The sequence below is a fragment of the Tenrec ecaudatus genome, chromosome 1 (genome assembly GCF_050624435.1).
Source record: "Tenrec ecaudatus isolate mTenEca1 chromosome 1, mTenEca1.hap1, whole genome shotgun sequence".
Lineage (NCBI taxonomy): Eukaryota > Metazoa > Chordata > Mammalia > Afrosoricida > Tenrecidae > Tenrec > Tenrec ecaudatus.
In genome coordinates, this window is record NC_134530.1 from 89,712,262 (window position 1) to 89,725,989 (window position 13,728).

The 13,728-nt window shown below is 42.5% G+C and overlaps 2 pseudogenes; one reads left to right on the forward strand and one right to left on the reverse strand.

Moving 5' to 3' along the window:
* Nucleotides 1–11,080: 11,080 nt before the first annotated feature.
* LOC142435949 (nucleoside diphosphate kinase B pseudogene) lies at nucleotides 11,081–11,532 on the forward strand (annotated as a pseudogene).
* Nucleotides 11,533–13,148: 1,616 nt separating this feature from the next.
* LOC142435957 (cytochrome c oxidase assembly protein COX19 pseudogene) lies at nucleotides 13,149–13,540 on the reverse strand (annotated as a pseudogene).
* Nucleotides 13,541–13,728: the final 188 nt, after the last annotated feature.

Sequence of the window (13,728 nt, forward strand, 5' to 3'; positions counted from 1 at the left end):
CCTCCAGCCTCCAGGCATTGCCACTCTCACCACTGGTCCTGAAGGAGTCATCTGTCCTGGATTCCTTGTGTTACCCACTGCTATCTGTACCAATGTACATCCTCTGGTCTAGCCAGATTTGTAAGGTAGAACTTGGATCATGATAGTGGGTAGGGGGGGGCAGGAGGAAGCATTTAAGAACTAGAGGAAAGTTATATGTTTAATTGTTGCTACCCTGCACCCTGACTGGCTCATCTCCTCCCCACAACCCTTCAGGGGGTGTCCCATTACCTACTGATGGGCTTTGAGTCTTCACTCTGCACTCATCCACATTTTCAATGATATGACTTTTTGTTCTTTGATGCTTGATACCTGATCCCTTCAACAGCTGGTGGTCACATAGACTGGTGTGCTTCTTGCATGTGGGTTTTGTTGCTTCTAAGGTAGATAACCACTTGTTTATCTTCAAGCCTTTAAGACCCCAGACACTCTATCTTTTGATAGCCAGGCACCGTCAGCTTTCTTCACCACATTTGCTTATGCACACATTTTTCTTCAGCGATTGTGTTGGGAAGGTGTGCATCCTGGAATACCAATTTAATAGAACAGCGTGTTCTTGGTTAATGCAGTTTTTATAGTAAAATTAGGTGCCTCAGCTGATATTTGGGTCAGCTTATACTCGAGTATATATGGTATTTTTTTGAAAAAAATTATTTAGGGAAAATTCATATAAAATTAACCATTTTTGTAAGATATGGCAAAATATAAATAATGATAATTATGATTATTATTTATAATATAAGAATAACAGTTCCTAGGGAGCAGGGTGGAAAGGGAGGGGGTAAAGGGGAGATAATATCAAAGCACTCAAGAAGAGAGAAAATGTTCTGAAAATGATTGTGGCAGTCAGATATATATTTTTACAGTAGAAAAATCACTTGAAACCCTGCCAGAGTAAAAAGAAATATTAAAACTTTGAGATATATGTACATTAAAACTATAGATATTATTTTTAATCTGCTATTAAAATACATCACTATATAAAGAACTTTTTTCAAATACTTTTTTGGGGGCTCTTACATTTCTCATCACAATCCATACATTCATCCACTGTGTCAAACACATTTGTACATATGCCACCATCATCATTTTCAAAGCATCTTCTTCCTACTTGAGCCTCTGATATCAGCTCCCCATTTCTTCCTCCTCCCTCTCTCACAAACCCTTGATAAGCTATAGATTATTATTTCCATATCTTACATCGTCCTTCATCGCCCCTCACCCACTTTTCCATGACTTGGACTCTTCAACCAAGATACTCAGCCAGCGCAGCCAGGTATGATCCATTGTGATCGATTTCCCCTTTCTCTCCCCCACCCCCCCCTAATCCTCCTGGAATCTCTACTCTCATTGTTGAGCCTGAGGGGTTTATCTATCCTGGATTCCCTGTGTTGTAGACTCCTATCTGTAGCAGTGTGCATGCTCTGGTCTAATCCGATTTGTAAGGTAGAATTGAGGTCATGATAGTCGGGTGAAGGAAGCACTGAAGAACTAGAGGAAAGTTGTGTGTTTCATCGGTGCATACATTACCCTGACTGGCTCATCTCTTCCCTTGACTCCTCTGTGAGGGGATGTCCAATTGTCTACAGATGGGCATTGGGTCTTCACTCCATGCTCCCTTCACCCCATTCACTTTGGGTATGATTTTGGATGAATTTATTTTTGTACTAAACGCAAGACTCTAAGATGTCATGTTAGTTACTAAACAACATTTTATTAGATGACTTGTCGATCACAATTTACATAAATAATCTTTATTTGGCTGGCTTCTAATTTTTAATAGACAGGACCCAAATCTTTGGCATCCTTTCTGAGTTCCTGTTTTAGTTACCTTGTGCTGCTATAACAGAAATGCTGCAGGTGGGTGGCTTTACCAGGCACATGTGTTCGCTCTCAGATTGCTATTGTTGTGGGTAGGTGCATTCAGATTCACAGCAAACCTGTGTACCATAGAAGGAAACACCACCCACACCTGCGCCGTCCTCACTATTGTTCTTAACTGTCAGCCCCTGTGTCCCTCGGTCTCATTGATCGCACAGTTTAGGAGCTGGAAGTCCGAATCCACAGCCCAGTTTTAGGAACAGGGTTTCTGTCTGTGGGGGGCTCCCAGTTTAGGACGAAGGTCCTGGAGGCCCTGCGCTCCTTGGAGATCTCCATGTGCCCGGCTATCAGCCTCTACCTGTTTGAGGAGTTTCCCAGTACAGGATCACAGAGGGCCCTCCACTCCTCACTCTTCCTTCTTGGTGTAGTAAGTCCCTCTGATCTCTGCTCCCTTCACTCTGCTCTTATCTTTGGCGAGAGGAAGATATTATAGGCACAGACCAGGGAAACACTCCCTCCTTTGGATCAGGGCTGTGAAGAGATTAAGGGTCTTGCCCCAACCCTTAGCCCTCTGTTGGTTTTTCATATTTGGTCACATTATGGGGGAATCTACATGAAACTGCCACATCACACCATCGCAAAAACTGCCAAACCTCTGAGGGTCATGAAACAGCCACACTGGTACATATTTTGCAGGGGCATCATTTAATCCACGACAGCTCCTGAACGTAAACTCTGAGAAGCGGTATTGCTAGATGCTTCGGTTGCAAGTGACAGAACCCCGACTAGAACTAGCTTAAGGAAAAAAGACAGCATGTATGGGTTCACATTCATTTAACAATTTGTTTTAGTCTGTCAGAGCTTCTGTTTACTAGAAACGATAAGGATACATTCATTTCTCAAGTAAGTTTGCTGAAAGGAAACGGAGAATGTTGTTTATTTGTTCGAACAGCCTGCGGCGTTCTCAATGAACAGTGAACTAACTGTGTTCTGAAGGTTTCCGACTGCTCCTTTCGGGGGCTCCCTCCCCAGCCTCACATGGTTTCCTCACACACGTTCACCTGGCTAGTACTCGGCTGAAGAATGAAACGTGCCTTGTGCAGATGCCACATGGCTCCCTGGAGGCAGCCCCTCCTCTCCAATGTGCGGTCCCTGGGTCTCCAGCTGCCCTGCTCTCCCCGGACTCCCAGCTCCTCTAGTTCCACATTTCAAGGCTCTGCCTGGGTTCCCCTTTTTTGTGATAGTGTGTGGAAATCCTCTACACTAAATCAAGTGAGGCCAATTGTGAGGTTCTCTCGCTAGTAGGGATCCCTGTCTGCTTGTCTCGCACCCAATGCCTGAAAACCATATTTTTGTATGTTTCTAAAACGATTTCAGATGAGAGGATAAATCTGGTTCCTGTCACTGCGTGTGGTTAGAAGTGGAAGTCTCTATCTTTTTTGTTTGTTTTTGACTGAACAAGTTCTGCATTTAATAAGTCTGAGTTCATTTTCATCACATGGTATTAGAGACAGTCATCTGTTGAGACATTCCTAAAAGGTCTTAGTGATATAGTGAGCTCTGTGTAAACTGGTGGATAGTTGCCTTCCTTTTGACTTAGAAGCCTCAACTTCACTGCAGAATGAAGAATGTGGGCCACACAAAGCATAATCGGTCACTCACCAAGAACAGTGTTGTTTCTGTAACCGGAAGCTTTCTGAATGGTCAGGCCCTGTGCAACTGTAAGGAAGTCTCTATCTGAACAATGTTCTGACTGCCTGTCATGTGTCAGGCTCGGGCAATACCTGCCTTTGAAGTCTCTGGCCCAACTGCAGAAAGGTCACAAGGGAAGTAGCTTTGGAGAGAAGCTGTCTCTGCTGCCCTCCCCACCTCCCCACTCTCTCTCTCCTACCTTCTCCCTCTTCTCCCTCTCCCTCCTCTATCTCCTTCCCCTCCTCCCTTCCTCATTTCCTTTCCCTCACTCTCTCCCCCCTTCCCCACTTTCCCCACCGCAGATCTTGTGATTCTGTATCTTTCTGTACACTGGTCTCAAGTTTTCCTTCGGTAGATGAGTTGAATTCATGACAAGCACACACCAAAGCTACTTGGACTTACCTTCTTTTGTGCTTAGTTACTTTACGGAAATAGAGCACACAATCCTTTCACATATCTATGTCTTATTCACCTTAGCGACATCATTGTCATTTAATGTTAGAGAACATTATCAATCATCTCCCTAGGGCAAAAGGTAATTCTATTGATACTTTCATTAATTTAGCCAATGGTAAAGGATTTAAAACACATATGAAAAAAGGAGATTATACAAGTATAAGCTGGCTGTGAACTGTAATGCTTGTATTATTGGCTTGTACAGTTGGTTAGGCAGCGTTCTCTCATAGAAAGTATATTCTAAGAGGAAATATTCATGACACAACATGACCAGTGGCAAAGTAAGCTGACTTAATTGGTGTTCTATAGTTTATCTCTAGGTTATAATATCCATTGCAATGGATATGCAGAGCTCACACACAAAATTCATGATTAAAGAATTTTTTAAGTTGTAGTGGCAGTGAGAAATGCTCAGGGTAGTTGTTGACCAGGTCATGTCACAAAGTGTCAGGTCTGCTAATAAAAGGGGAACAGCACTGTGCTGTAAGCGCTACCTCAATGGGTTGGCAAGTCCCACCCCCCAATAAAGTGCCTAGAAGCATCCCAATCCCCAAGTCAGCCTCCTTCACAAAAAGCACTCAGTGTTCCTTGCTCCGTGGGTTGGGAAGCCCATTGCTACGCTCCATGCTCTGACTCCTGGTTCTGCTTTTGCTCCTTTGAAGGTAGAGCTGTCATCTGGATCCAGGAGATTCGCTGAGCAAGGATGTCAGGTCCACAGGACCTGCTCCACTCCTGGTCCTGCTGGTGGTAAGGTCCCTCCTCCTCCTTAGAGGGCTCATTTTATACACAGCAGGAAGCCACTCCAGGGAACTGTGTTCATAATTAGTCACCGGTGAATCCTATGTTTCTTACCACCCCCAATCGAGGAAAAGTTGTTTGTTGGGAGTTAGAGACTGGATAGAAGAACCACATTTAAAAATGCACTGCCCTTATATGAAGGAAGACACTGCGAGGGAAATATTATATTACATACACAGTCTTGCAATGATAGCGATAACAGACAAATCTCCACAAGTGGATACACAGGTAGATATGCAAGCTGGTCGGATGTGGGAAGGGGACCAACAATTAAACAGAGGTTTGGCAGAGGAGATTTCTACATAGCTAGGAAGGGTACAGAACGGTCTGGCGGTGGTGTCTGATCTCCCCCGACTTCACAAGAGAGGAGGATCCAACTCTACATTTCCTGAACAACTAATAGATATATTATGAGAAAAGAAAAATTTTGACAAATCATTACTTGCTTAATAAGGCAGAGAAAAAGGGTTAGCTGTGTCTGAGATTATTATAAAGAAAACAAGACACTAAAATGAATTGGAATTTTATATGAACATATCAAATAATATTCTACCATGGCAGTTAGACATAAATGAAATTTTAGAAGCCAAGTAAAACATTCCCAAAATATTTTCCTATGTCTTAATTAAGAAACAAAAAATAACGAAAACACACCTATCAATTGTAAAGGTACCTCTGTAAATGAATTTAAAACTGTGGAAGGAATACTACCAGAAGATAGGCAAATGGCTTCTATAAATCATAGAGAGACGTAATTCAGGGAATTTTGTAAGTCAGAGTGTTTTGATGACATGACTTGTCTGTAAAACGCACATCTGACGTAAAATAGCAAATTAAGAGAGCCATCTACTGGCAGTTCCTAGAAATCTGTTTACTTCTTTGATTTTCTATGCCTAGTGTTCTTCCCTAAATAATACTGGGATCAGCTTTCTCAAGAAATTTAACTGACCTCCTTCATGTTATACTTTGCATCAAAGAAGACATCTTTAATAGACTAGTTATAATTTGGCACACAGATAGCCATTTTAGCAATCATTCATTGAAATGTAGTCAATTTGGCTGCTATACAAAAGTGATAGAAAAAATGATGTGCTACTAAAGTGACTATAATAAGCATAGATACTAGTGCAAAGACATATGAATTCTTAACATCATCAACCCATGAGGTGGTTGCTCTTAAGAGCCAGTAAGTCAGCTTTGACTCGCAGTGACACTATGTACAACTGAATGAAGTATAGGCTCCGTCCTTAGTCATTGACGTGTATGAGTGCGTTCTTGAAGCCACCGTGTCAGTCCAACTCATTGAAAGTCTTCGTTGTTTGCAGACTCTGTACTTCATCGCTCATGATGTCCTTCTCTGGAGACTGGCTTCTCGTGAGATCAGGGCCACAGTGTGGAAGGAGAAGCACTCTCAGGAGCACTCTGGCTGTTCCTCTTCCAAGAGTTCCCCAATTTTGTTCATTTTCTAGCCTTCCATAACACACATTTGTGACCCACAACTTAATTCAACGACCTAAGTTCTTCCTTGGTCTTCCTTATTCATCGTCAGCTTTCAGATGTGTAGAAGACAACTGAAAATACCGTGGCTTGTATTAGGACCCAAAGTAAGATCTTTGCTTTTTAACACTTTAAAGAGGTATTTTGCAGCAGATTCACCCAACCCAAGACTATGGTTAATTCCCTAACTGCTGATTCCAGGGATGATAACCTCAATACATTTGACCCCTGAACAACCTTGGGGTTAGAGACACTTACCTCCCACAAAACTCCAAATAGAATTTACAGTTGGCCTTTTAATAATCCATGTTTGAAACGTGCTGGCCTGCTTGTACACAAATCCAGCTCCATCAACAAATGCCCAGAGGAAACCCCCTGCCTGAAGGCACTCAGCTATCTCGCTCCGTACATTGGCTGTCTCACTCTGGTCTCCTGGTTCTGCTGCTTCCCCCATCTGGCAGAACATCTTGGTGTTATAGGTCTTTCTGTCTGAGTCCTCACTAGAATTGTCTTGCACATCCATAATTCTCACCACAATCTCTTCAAGGTCATCTAGGCTTCGATCAGTCACTTTAAAAGTCTTCCAGACTCTATCCATTATTAAATTCCAAATCTGCTTCCAGTTTTGTAACTGCCTGTTAAAGCAGCACTCGGCTACCAGTAGCAAATCCTGGTCGGTTGTTCTTAGGTACCATTGAATCAGTCCCAATCCATAGCAACTTCATGCACACCAGAAGGAAGCATTGCCTCTCAATGGTTCCGAGGCTTGAGCCCATTGTGGCAGTCCCAGTGGCATTCCATCTCCTCGAAGGCCTTCTTCTCCTTCCCTGTCCCTCCACTTTACCAAACACAATGTCCTTCTTGACAATATGTCCAAATCCAAGAGAAATGAAATCCTTGACAACTCAGATCTTTCCTCCATTTATCATGATGTTACCTATCGGGCCAGTGGTGAGGATTTGGGTTTTCTTTACATTAAGTTGTTATCCATTTAGAGGCTGCAATCTTTGGCCTTCATCAGCATGTGCTTCAAGTCCTCCTCACTTTCAGCAAGCAAGGTTGTGTTATCTGCTTAACATATATTTTAATAAGCCTTTTTCTAGTCCTGATGCCTCAATTCTTCATGTAGTCCAGCTTCTCAGATTTTTTGCTCATCATACAGAGAGAATAAGTTTGAAGAGAAGGTACAACCCTCATGCACATCTTTCTTAATTTTAAACCATGCAGTATTGTCATGTTCTGTTTGAATGTCTTTTTTAAAAATTAATCATTTGAGGGTGATCGGGTGTTAAAAAAATTAATCATTTTATTGGAGCTCTCACACAAATTATAACAATTCATATATCCATTATATCATGTGGACACGTACAATTGTTGGTGTCAACAATTCCTAAACATTTTCTTTCTTCTTGAGCCATTTGATATCAGCTTCTCTTTTTTCCCCTCTCTCCCCCACCCGGCCATTCCCATGAACCCTTAAAATATTATGTATTGCTATTATCATTTATATGTATCTTACACTGCCCATTCTATCCCTTCACCTACTATCCTGGTATTTGTCTCCTCGAGGGGGTATTATTCTGAAGTTATTGTTGTCTGTTTTCCCTTTCCTTCCCCTCTGTTCCCCTACCTTCCTGGGATTGTTACTCCCATTACTGATACTGAAGGAGTTTGTCTTTCCTGAATTTCGTATATGGAAGACTGTCATCTGTGCCGCAGTATGTACACCGCTCTAGCGGGATTTGAGAGGTAGGACTGAGATCATAATAATGGGAAAACAAAGGATTAAAGAACCAGAGGAGTGTTGTGTGTGTTCTTCACACTAAACTTCCCCCTGGATGCATTTTCTCCTCCATGCAATCCCTCTACACGGGATGTCCAATTATCCACGGATGTGCTTTGGGTCTCCACCTTGACCCCTCTCCATCACCTCGATGAAGTTGTTTGCTTTTGAACTTCTGATGCCTGTTCCTTTTGATACCTCATGACCACACAGGCTGATGAGCTCCTTCTATGTGAGTTTCATGAATGACTCTGTCTTGATCCACCTACAGGTTCCGTGTGGACACAATGACATATTTTGGAATTCCCATTCTCTCAGTATTATAAATTAATAAAGTAGCAGAAAAATCATTTAATAATTAATATATTAATGATATACTGCTGCATAACACATTTCCAACACTTTGTGGCTTTAAAGAACAACACTTATTATCCCATAATTTCTGTGGGTTAAGAATCTGGGGACAAGTCACAGTGCAGTATAGCACTCTTGAAACATACAACTTTCCTCTGGTTCTTTAATGCTTCGTCATCCCCACTATCATGACTCCAATTCTACCTTACAAATCCGCTAGACAAGAGCATGTACCTGGGTACAGATAAGAGGTGGAAACACAGAGAATCCAGGACAGGTAAACCCCTTAGGACCAATATTGAGGGTAGTGATACTAGGAGGGTAAGGAGAAGTTGGGGGGAGAAAAGGGGAACCGATCACAATGATCTACATATAAACCCCACCCAGAAGGACAGACAACAGAAAAGTGGGTGAAGGGAGACATCAGTCTGTGTAACACATGGAAAAAAAATTATCAAGGGCTCATGAGGGAGGGAGGATGGGGAAGGGAGGGGGGAAAATTAAGGAGCTGATACCAAGGGCTCAAGTAGAAAGAAAATGTTTTGAAAATGATGATGGCAACAAATGTACAAATGTGCTCGAGAACAATGGATGTATGTACGGATTGTGATAAGAGTTGTATGAGCCCCCAATAAAATGATTAAAAAAAACAAAAACAACATGAAAAAATGGGCACAATTTAACTAGCCTGAGTTCTGCATACTCATCTGTCACAATATGTGGTTTCATCGAAAATTTGATTGGGGAAGAACCATTATTTTCCCAAGTTCATTTAGTGATCATTGGAAGAATTCAGTGTCTGGGGACGTTTTAGGCTGGCCTTAGTTCTTTTTACTGCATGTTTGACAGAGGTTGTCCTCTGTTCTATGCCATTTGTGCCTTTCCAACATGGCGATATGTTTCATTCAAACATGTGAGCCACGAAACCCAAAACAACAACAATAAAAAAACCCACACACAGGTGAGCCAAAAAGACAACAGATCCACCAGCAAGATAGAGTCATAGTTTTAAAAAACTTAATCTCTTAAATCATATACTACCACTTTTACTATCATACTCAGTGGGAAAGGATAAAACAAATCACAAATACCAGGATCAATGAAGGCCATTTTAGGAGTCACTAGTTTGCCTAGCATAGTCACTAGACAAAAGTATGAATACCATGCTAACTCATGAGTACTTCAAAAGTATACTTTAGAATAGAATTAGGAGCAAGTATGTGGGTGCTTGACTCTATTGGAAAAAGGATTTGATAAACTAGTTACTTTGTCTTTTGTTTTACCACTCGAATTCTCTCCACACGCCAAAGCTGGGTTTATATTTGACTTTGTCTCTAGAAAATCCCACAGACCAGTACTCAGTTTGAACTCAGCTGCCATTTGTAGAGCAAGAGATGTATAAAACCATTTTCACATGAATAATGATAGTCACGAAAACAGATATTTGGACTATGGGTTGCTCTGAGATTTACAGTTGAGATTTATAAAGATCCCCTTGTGCTTTTTAGCACTTATTTTGCAAATACTTGATATGTGGGGTTCTCTGAAACATGGAGACTCACAATCAGGTTTCCTTTTGCTTGAGGAAAGTTGCAGAAGAAAATGTTTCAAGGCACCTGGGTCCCAGTCAGCACTAATCGTTATCATCCTCCGGTTTGTCTGACTTGACTCAAGTGTTTAGTGATCTATTTTCTCACTCTCTTTCCTTCTTTTATTTTGCTTCCAGCATACTGGAAGTTATTATTTTTACTAATAAATATATTCTGATTGCAAAACATTCCTGAAATTTGGGAAAGGAGTAAGAAAAAAAATCATTGAAAGTTTCATAAGCTAAAGGTAACCATTGCTGGCACTTTTGATCTGATTTCTCTCTCTATTTGTAAGTGTAATTTTTCAGTTGTTTGTTTAAGTAACTTGTATAATTTGTAAGCTTCTTTTCACTTACCCTGATGAGATATAAACAAATCCATAACACCCATGTGATCCATTAAACATTCTAGGCCCTATGCCAGTGGTTTAACCCCGTTTTGAAGAGAATTTTCTGCTACACTAATGGACGGTATTAAGGTGGGGTGTATTCTGAGTCTCCACCTCACTAGAGGGTGTATGGCTGCATGTTATTTCATTTGCATGTTACAATTTGTGTAGCTATTTCCCTTTACTAGCTATTTAAGATATTTCAAAAATACTGATTTAATACTGCTATGCTGCATGTTTTTGTATATACTTTTTTTTATCATGACTATTTATTTCCCAGCAGTTATCCTGAGTCGCACGAATGTTTTGGTGTCAATGACTAACCTATGTTTTAAGGTAAAAAAGAAACCCCAATCTCAAATAGAATATTTTCCCTAGGTTGTAAAACTTTATGGTAAAGCTCTCACTAGACAATATGTACAGTTTTCTCTGTACCAGCATGAGTCCTGGAGGGATAAAGAATTGAGTATACCTAACAGTGCAGATCATGGACCAAGACTCTGAGTGTAGTGATTTATATATTAAAATTCTATATCTAATCAATACCAAAAAGACAGCTCAATTTACTGATAACATACAAAGTAACATAAAACAAGCCAGAGGTCCTGTCTCTGCTCCAGCTCCGCGGTCCAGCAGCCCACTCCCCACCACCTGACTCGCACCATGGCCAACAGTGAGCGCATCTTCATCACTATCAAGCCGGATGGCGTGCACCGCGGCCTGGTGGGCGACATCATCAAGCACTTTGAGCAGAAGGGGTTCCGTCTGGTGGGCATGAAGCTCGTTCAGGCCTCCAAGGAACACCTGAAGCAGCACTACGTTGACCTGAAAGACCGCCCTTTCTTCCCAGGGCTGGTGAAGTACATGAACTCAGGGCCAATAGTGGCCATGGTCTGGGAGGGGCTGAATGTGGCGAAGACGGGCTGGGTGATTCTGGGAGAGACCAACCCAGCGGGTTCTGAGGCAGGCACCATCCACAGGGACTCCTGATTCAAGTTGACAGGAACATCATTCATGGCAGTGATTCAGTCAAGAGCGCCGAGAAAGAAATCAGCCTCTGGCTTAAACCGGAGGAACTGGTGGACTACAAGTCTCGTGGCTATGACTGGATCTAGGAGTAAGACGCTGACCAAGCAGTCCCGTCCCCGTGGGCCCTTTGGCACTGTGCCTGTTTTGTGTTCATTCAGTTCTTCTTCTGGGGTTGGTAGCAGTAGGATTGATGTCCTGTCTCCTTCCAAAACACACTGACCCAAAAAATAAAGTATTTGGAGACTGGGGGAAAAAAACAAGGCAGAGATTCCTTTAACCAAGAGTAATCTCCAGGTATAGATGCATCTGTGCCCTAAAGATGAATAGGTTGACTTGAAATATTGGCTTGAAATATTCTGATACATCAGATCAAATATAATTTTAGGAGAATATTAAGTCTTAAAAGGAACAAAGACAAGACAAAGGCACATCATCCAGATGAGGGAGGTCATTAACACGAGTCCTTGATGACCTCCAAGAATTTACAGTCAGGAAGCTAGGTAAATAAAGTACAGAACAAAGGACACGGTCACTAATTCATGACTGGTTGCAGATCAATGCATCAGTTACCTGTGGGACTATAGAATCGGGAACAGGATTACGACTGGGACACATTATGTCAGTTTATGAGATAGGTCTAGGGATCTTCTAAGCAAGCCACCAGGACTTGACTCAAGACTACATGGCCCCTAGTACAGTGATCTGCATCGAGGACACACACAGGCAAGCCCTTAAAGAGACTGCTTTGCCTTGGGCTGACGGGAGGGGAGTGGAGGTAATTTACTTTTCATTACACTCTGCCTGACAGGGATCTGCCCGACATTAAGACCCAGTCCAGAAGAGGACATGGAGCAAGGGATATCATTGTTGATGTCAGATGGATCTTGGCTTAAAGCAGAGAATACCAGAAAAATGTTTACTTGTGTTTCATTGATTATGTTAAGGCATTCCACTGTGTGGACCATAATAAACTGTGGACCTCTTTAGAGTACTGAAAAGCAAAAGTGTTACTTTGAGGATTCAGGTGCACTTGGTATTTTTAATTGCCTCGAAAGCATGTGAAAGTTGGACGGAGAATGAGGATGAGAAGATCAAAGAATGCATTTGAATTGTGGTGGGGTGCTGGTGAAAAATATTGTAAGTACAATGGATTGCTAAAAAGAGAAATTGAATCTGTTTTGGAAGAAGACCAGAATGCTCCTTGGAGGCAAGGATGGGAAGACTTCATCTTGTATACTTTGGGCACGTTGTCAGGAGAGACCAGTCCTTGGAGAAGGACATAATGCTTGGTAAAGGACATAATGAAGGGTGATGAGAAAGGGAAGGACCCTCAATGAGATGCATTGACACGGTGGCTCCATCAATGGGCTCAGGTATGGGAACAATTGTGAGGATGGAACAGGAGGATCACACAGTGTTTCCTTCTGTTGTGCATCAGGTTGCTACAGGATGGAGCTGACTCGAAGGGACCTAACAGCCACAATTGCCTGAGGGCGACACTATTCACACCCCTAGTCAAGAGTCAGAAAGGAATTCAGTAGAGGCCTTTGCAGGTTTGGGGCTTTCACTGTCATCCACATTGTCATCTTGATCATGTTATTCTAGTCAAAGTCAATCATGATTTTGTGATTCCAAATGGCCAATAACAGCCATTCTGTTCACTAATGCCTAGGATATCAATATTCAAGAGGAAGAACAGCTATCAAGTGGTGAGTTTGTCACCTGCAGCCCAGGTGAGAGTGCCCTGGGGCAGGCCTCACGGCTGCTGTGCAGGGTGTAGCATGGTGCACACCACCTTGTCAACATCTGTCCTGTGTGGCTGGTTCCTCAGCCATCAGGTCTCCGAAGCCCAGCTTCTCCAGAGGCTCTGGGGCCATCAGCTCTCCATTCGGCACTCTAAGTAGTCTTTGGACTCGCTTCCGCACCGGGCACTTTCAAAGTGACTGTCCCGGAGGCACTTCATGAACTTCTCCTGGAAGCGCTTGCACTCGCCTAAATGGTCCAGCGGGAAGCTGCCCTTGTCCGGGGGCCGCGGCTGGAAGCTCTTGGTCCCGAAGTTCATGGCCGTCGACATGATTGCCTGGGAGTTGGGAAAGCGACTCCATCTCATTTTTTACTACTTCGAATTTCCCTAATCCGTACTTCATACATTCCAAATTCCAATCAGAAGATTTTTGTAGCTGTTTCTCTTAACCGTGAGTAGTGCCCCATTGGCAAATGAAGATGTGGAAGGCTCCACTCTCAGAAGTTTTACCTGACTCACTTCACCATGGCCAACCCCC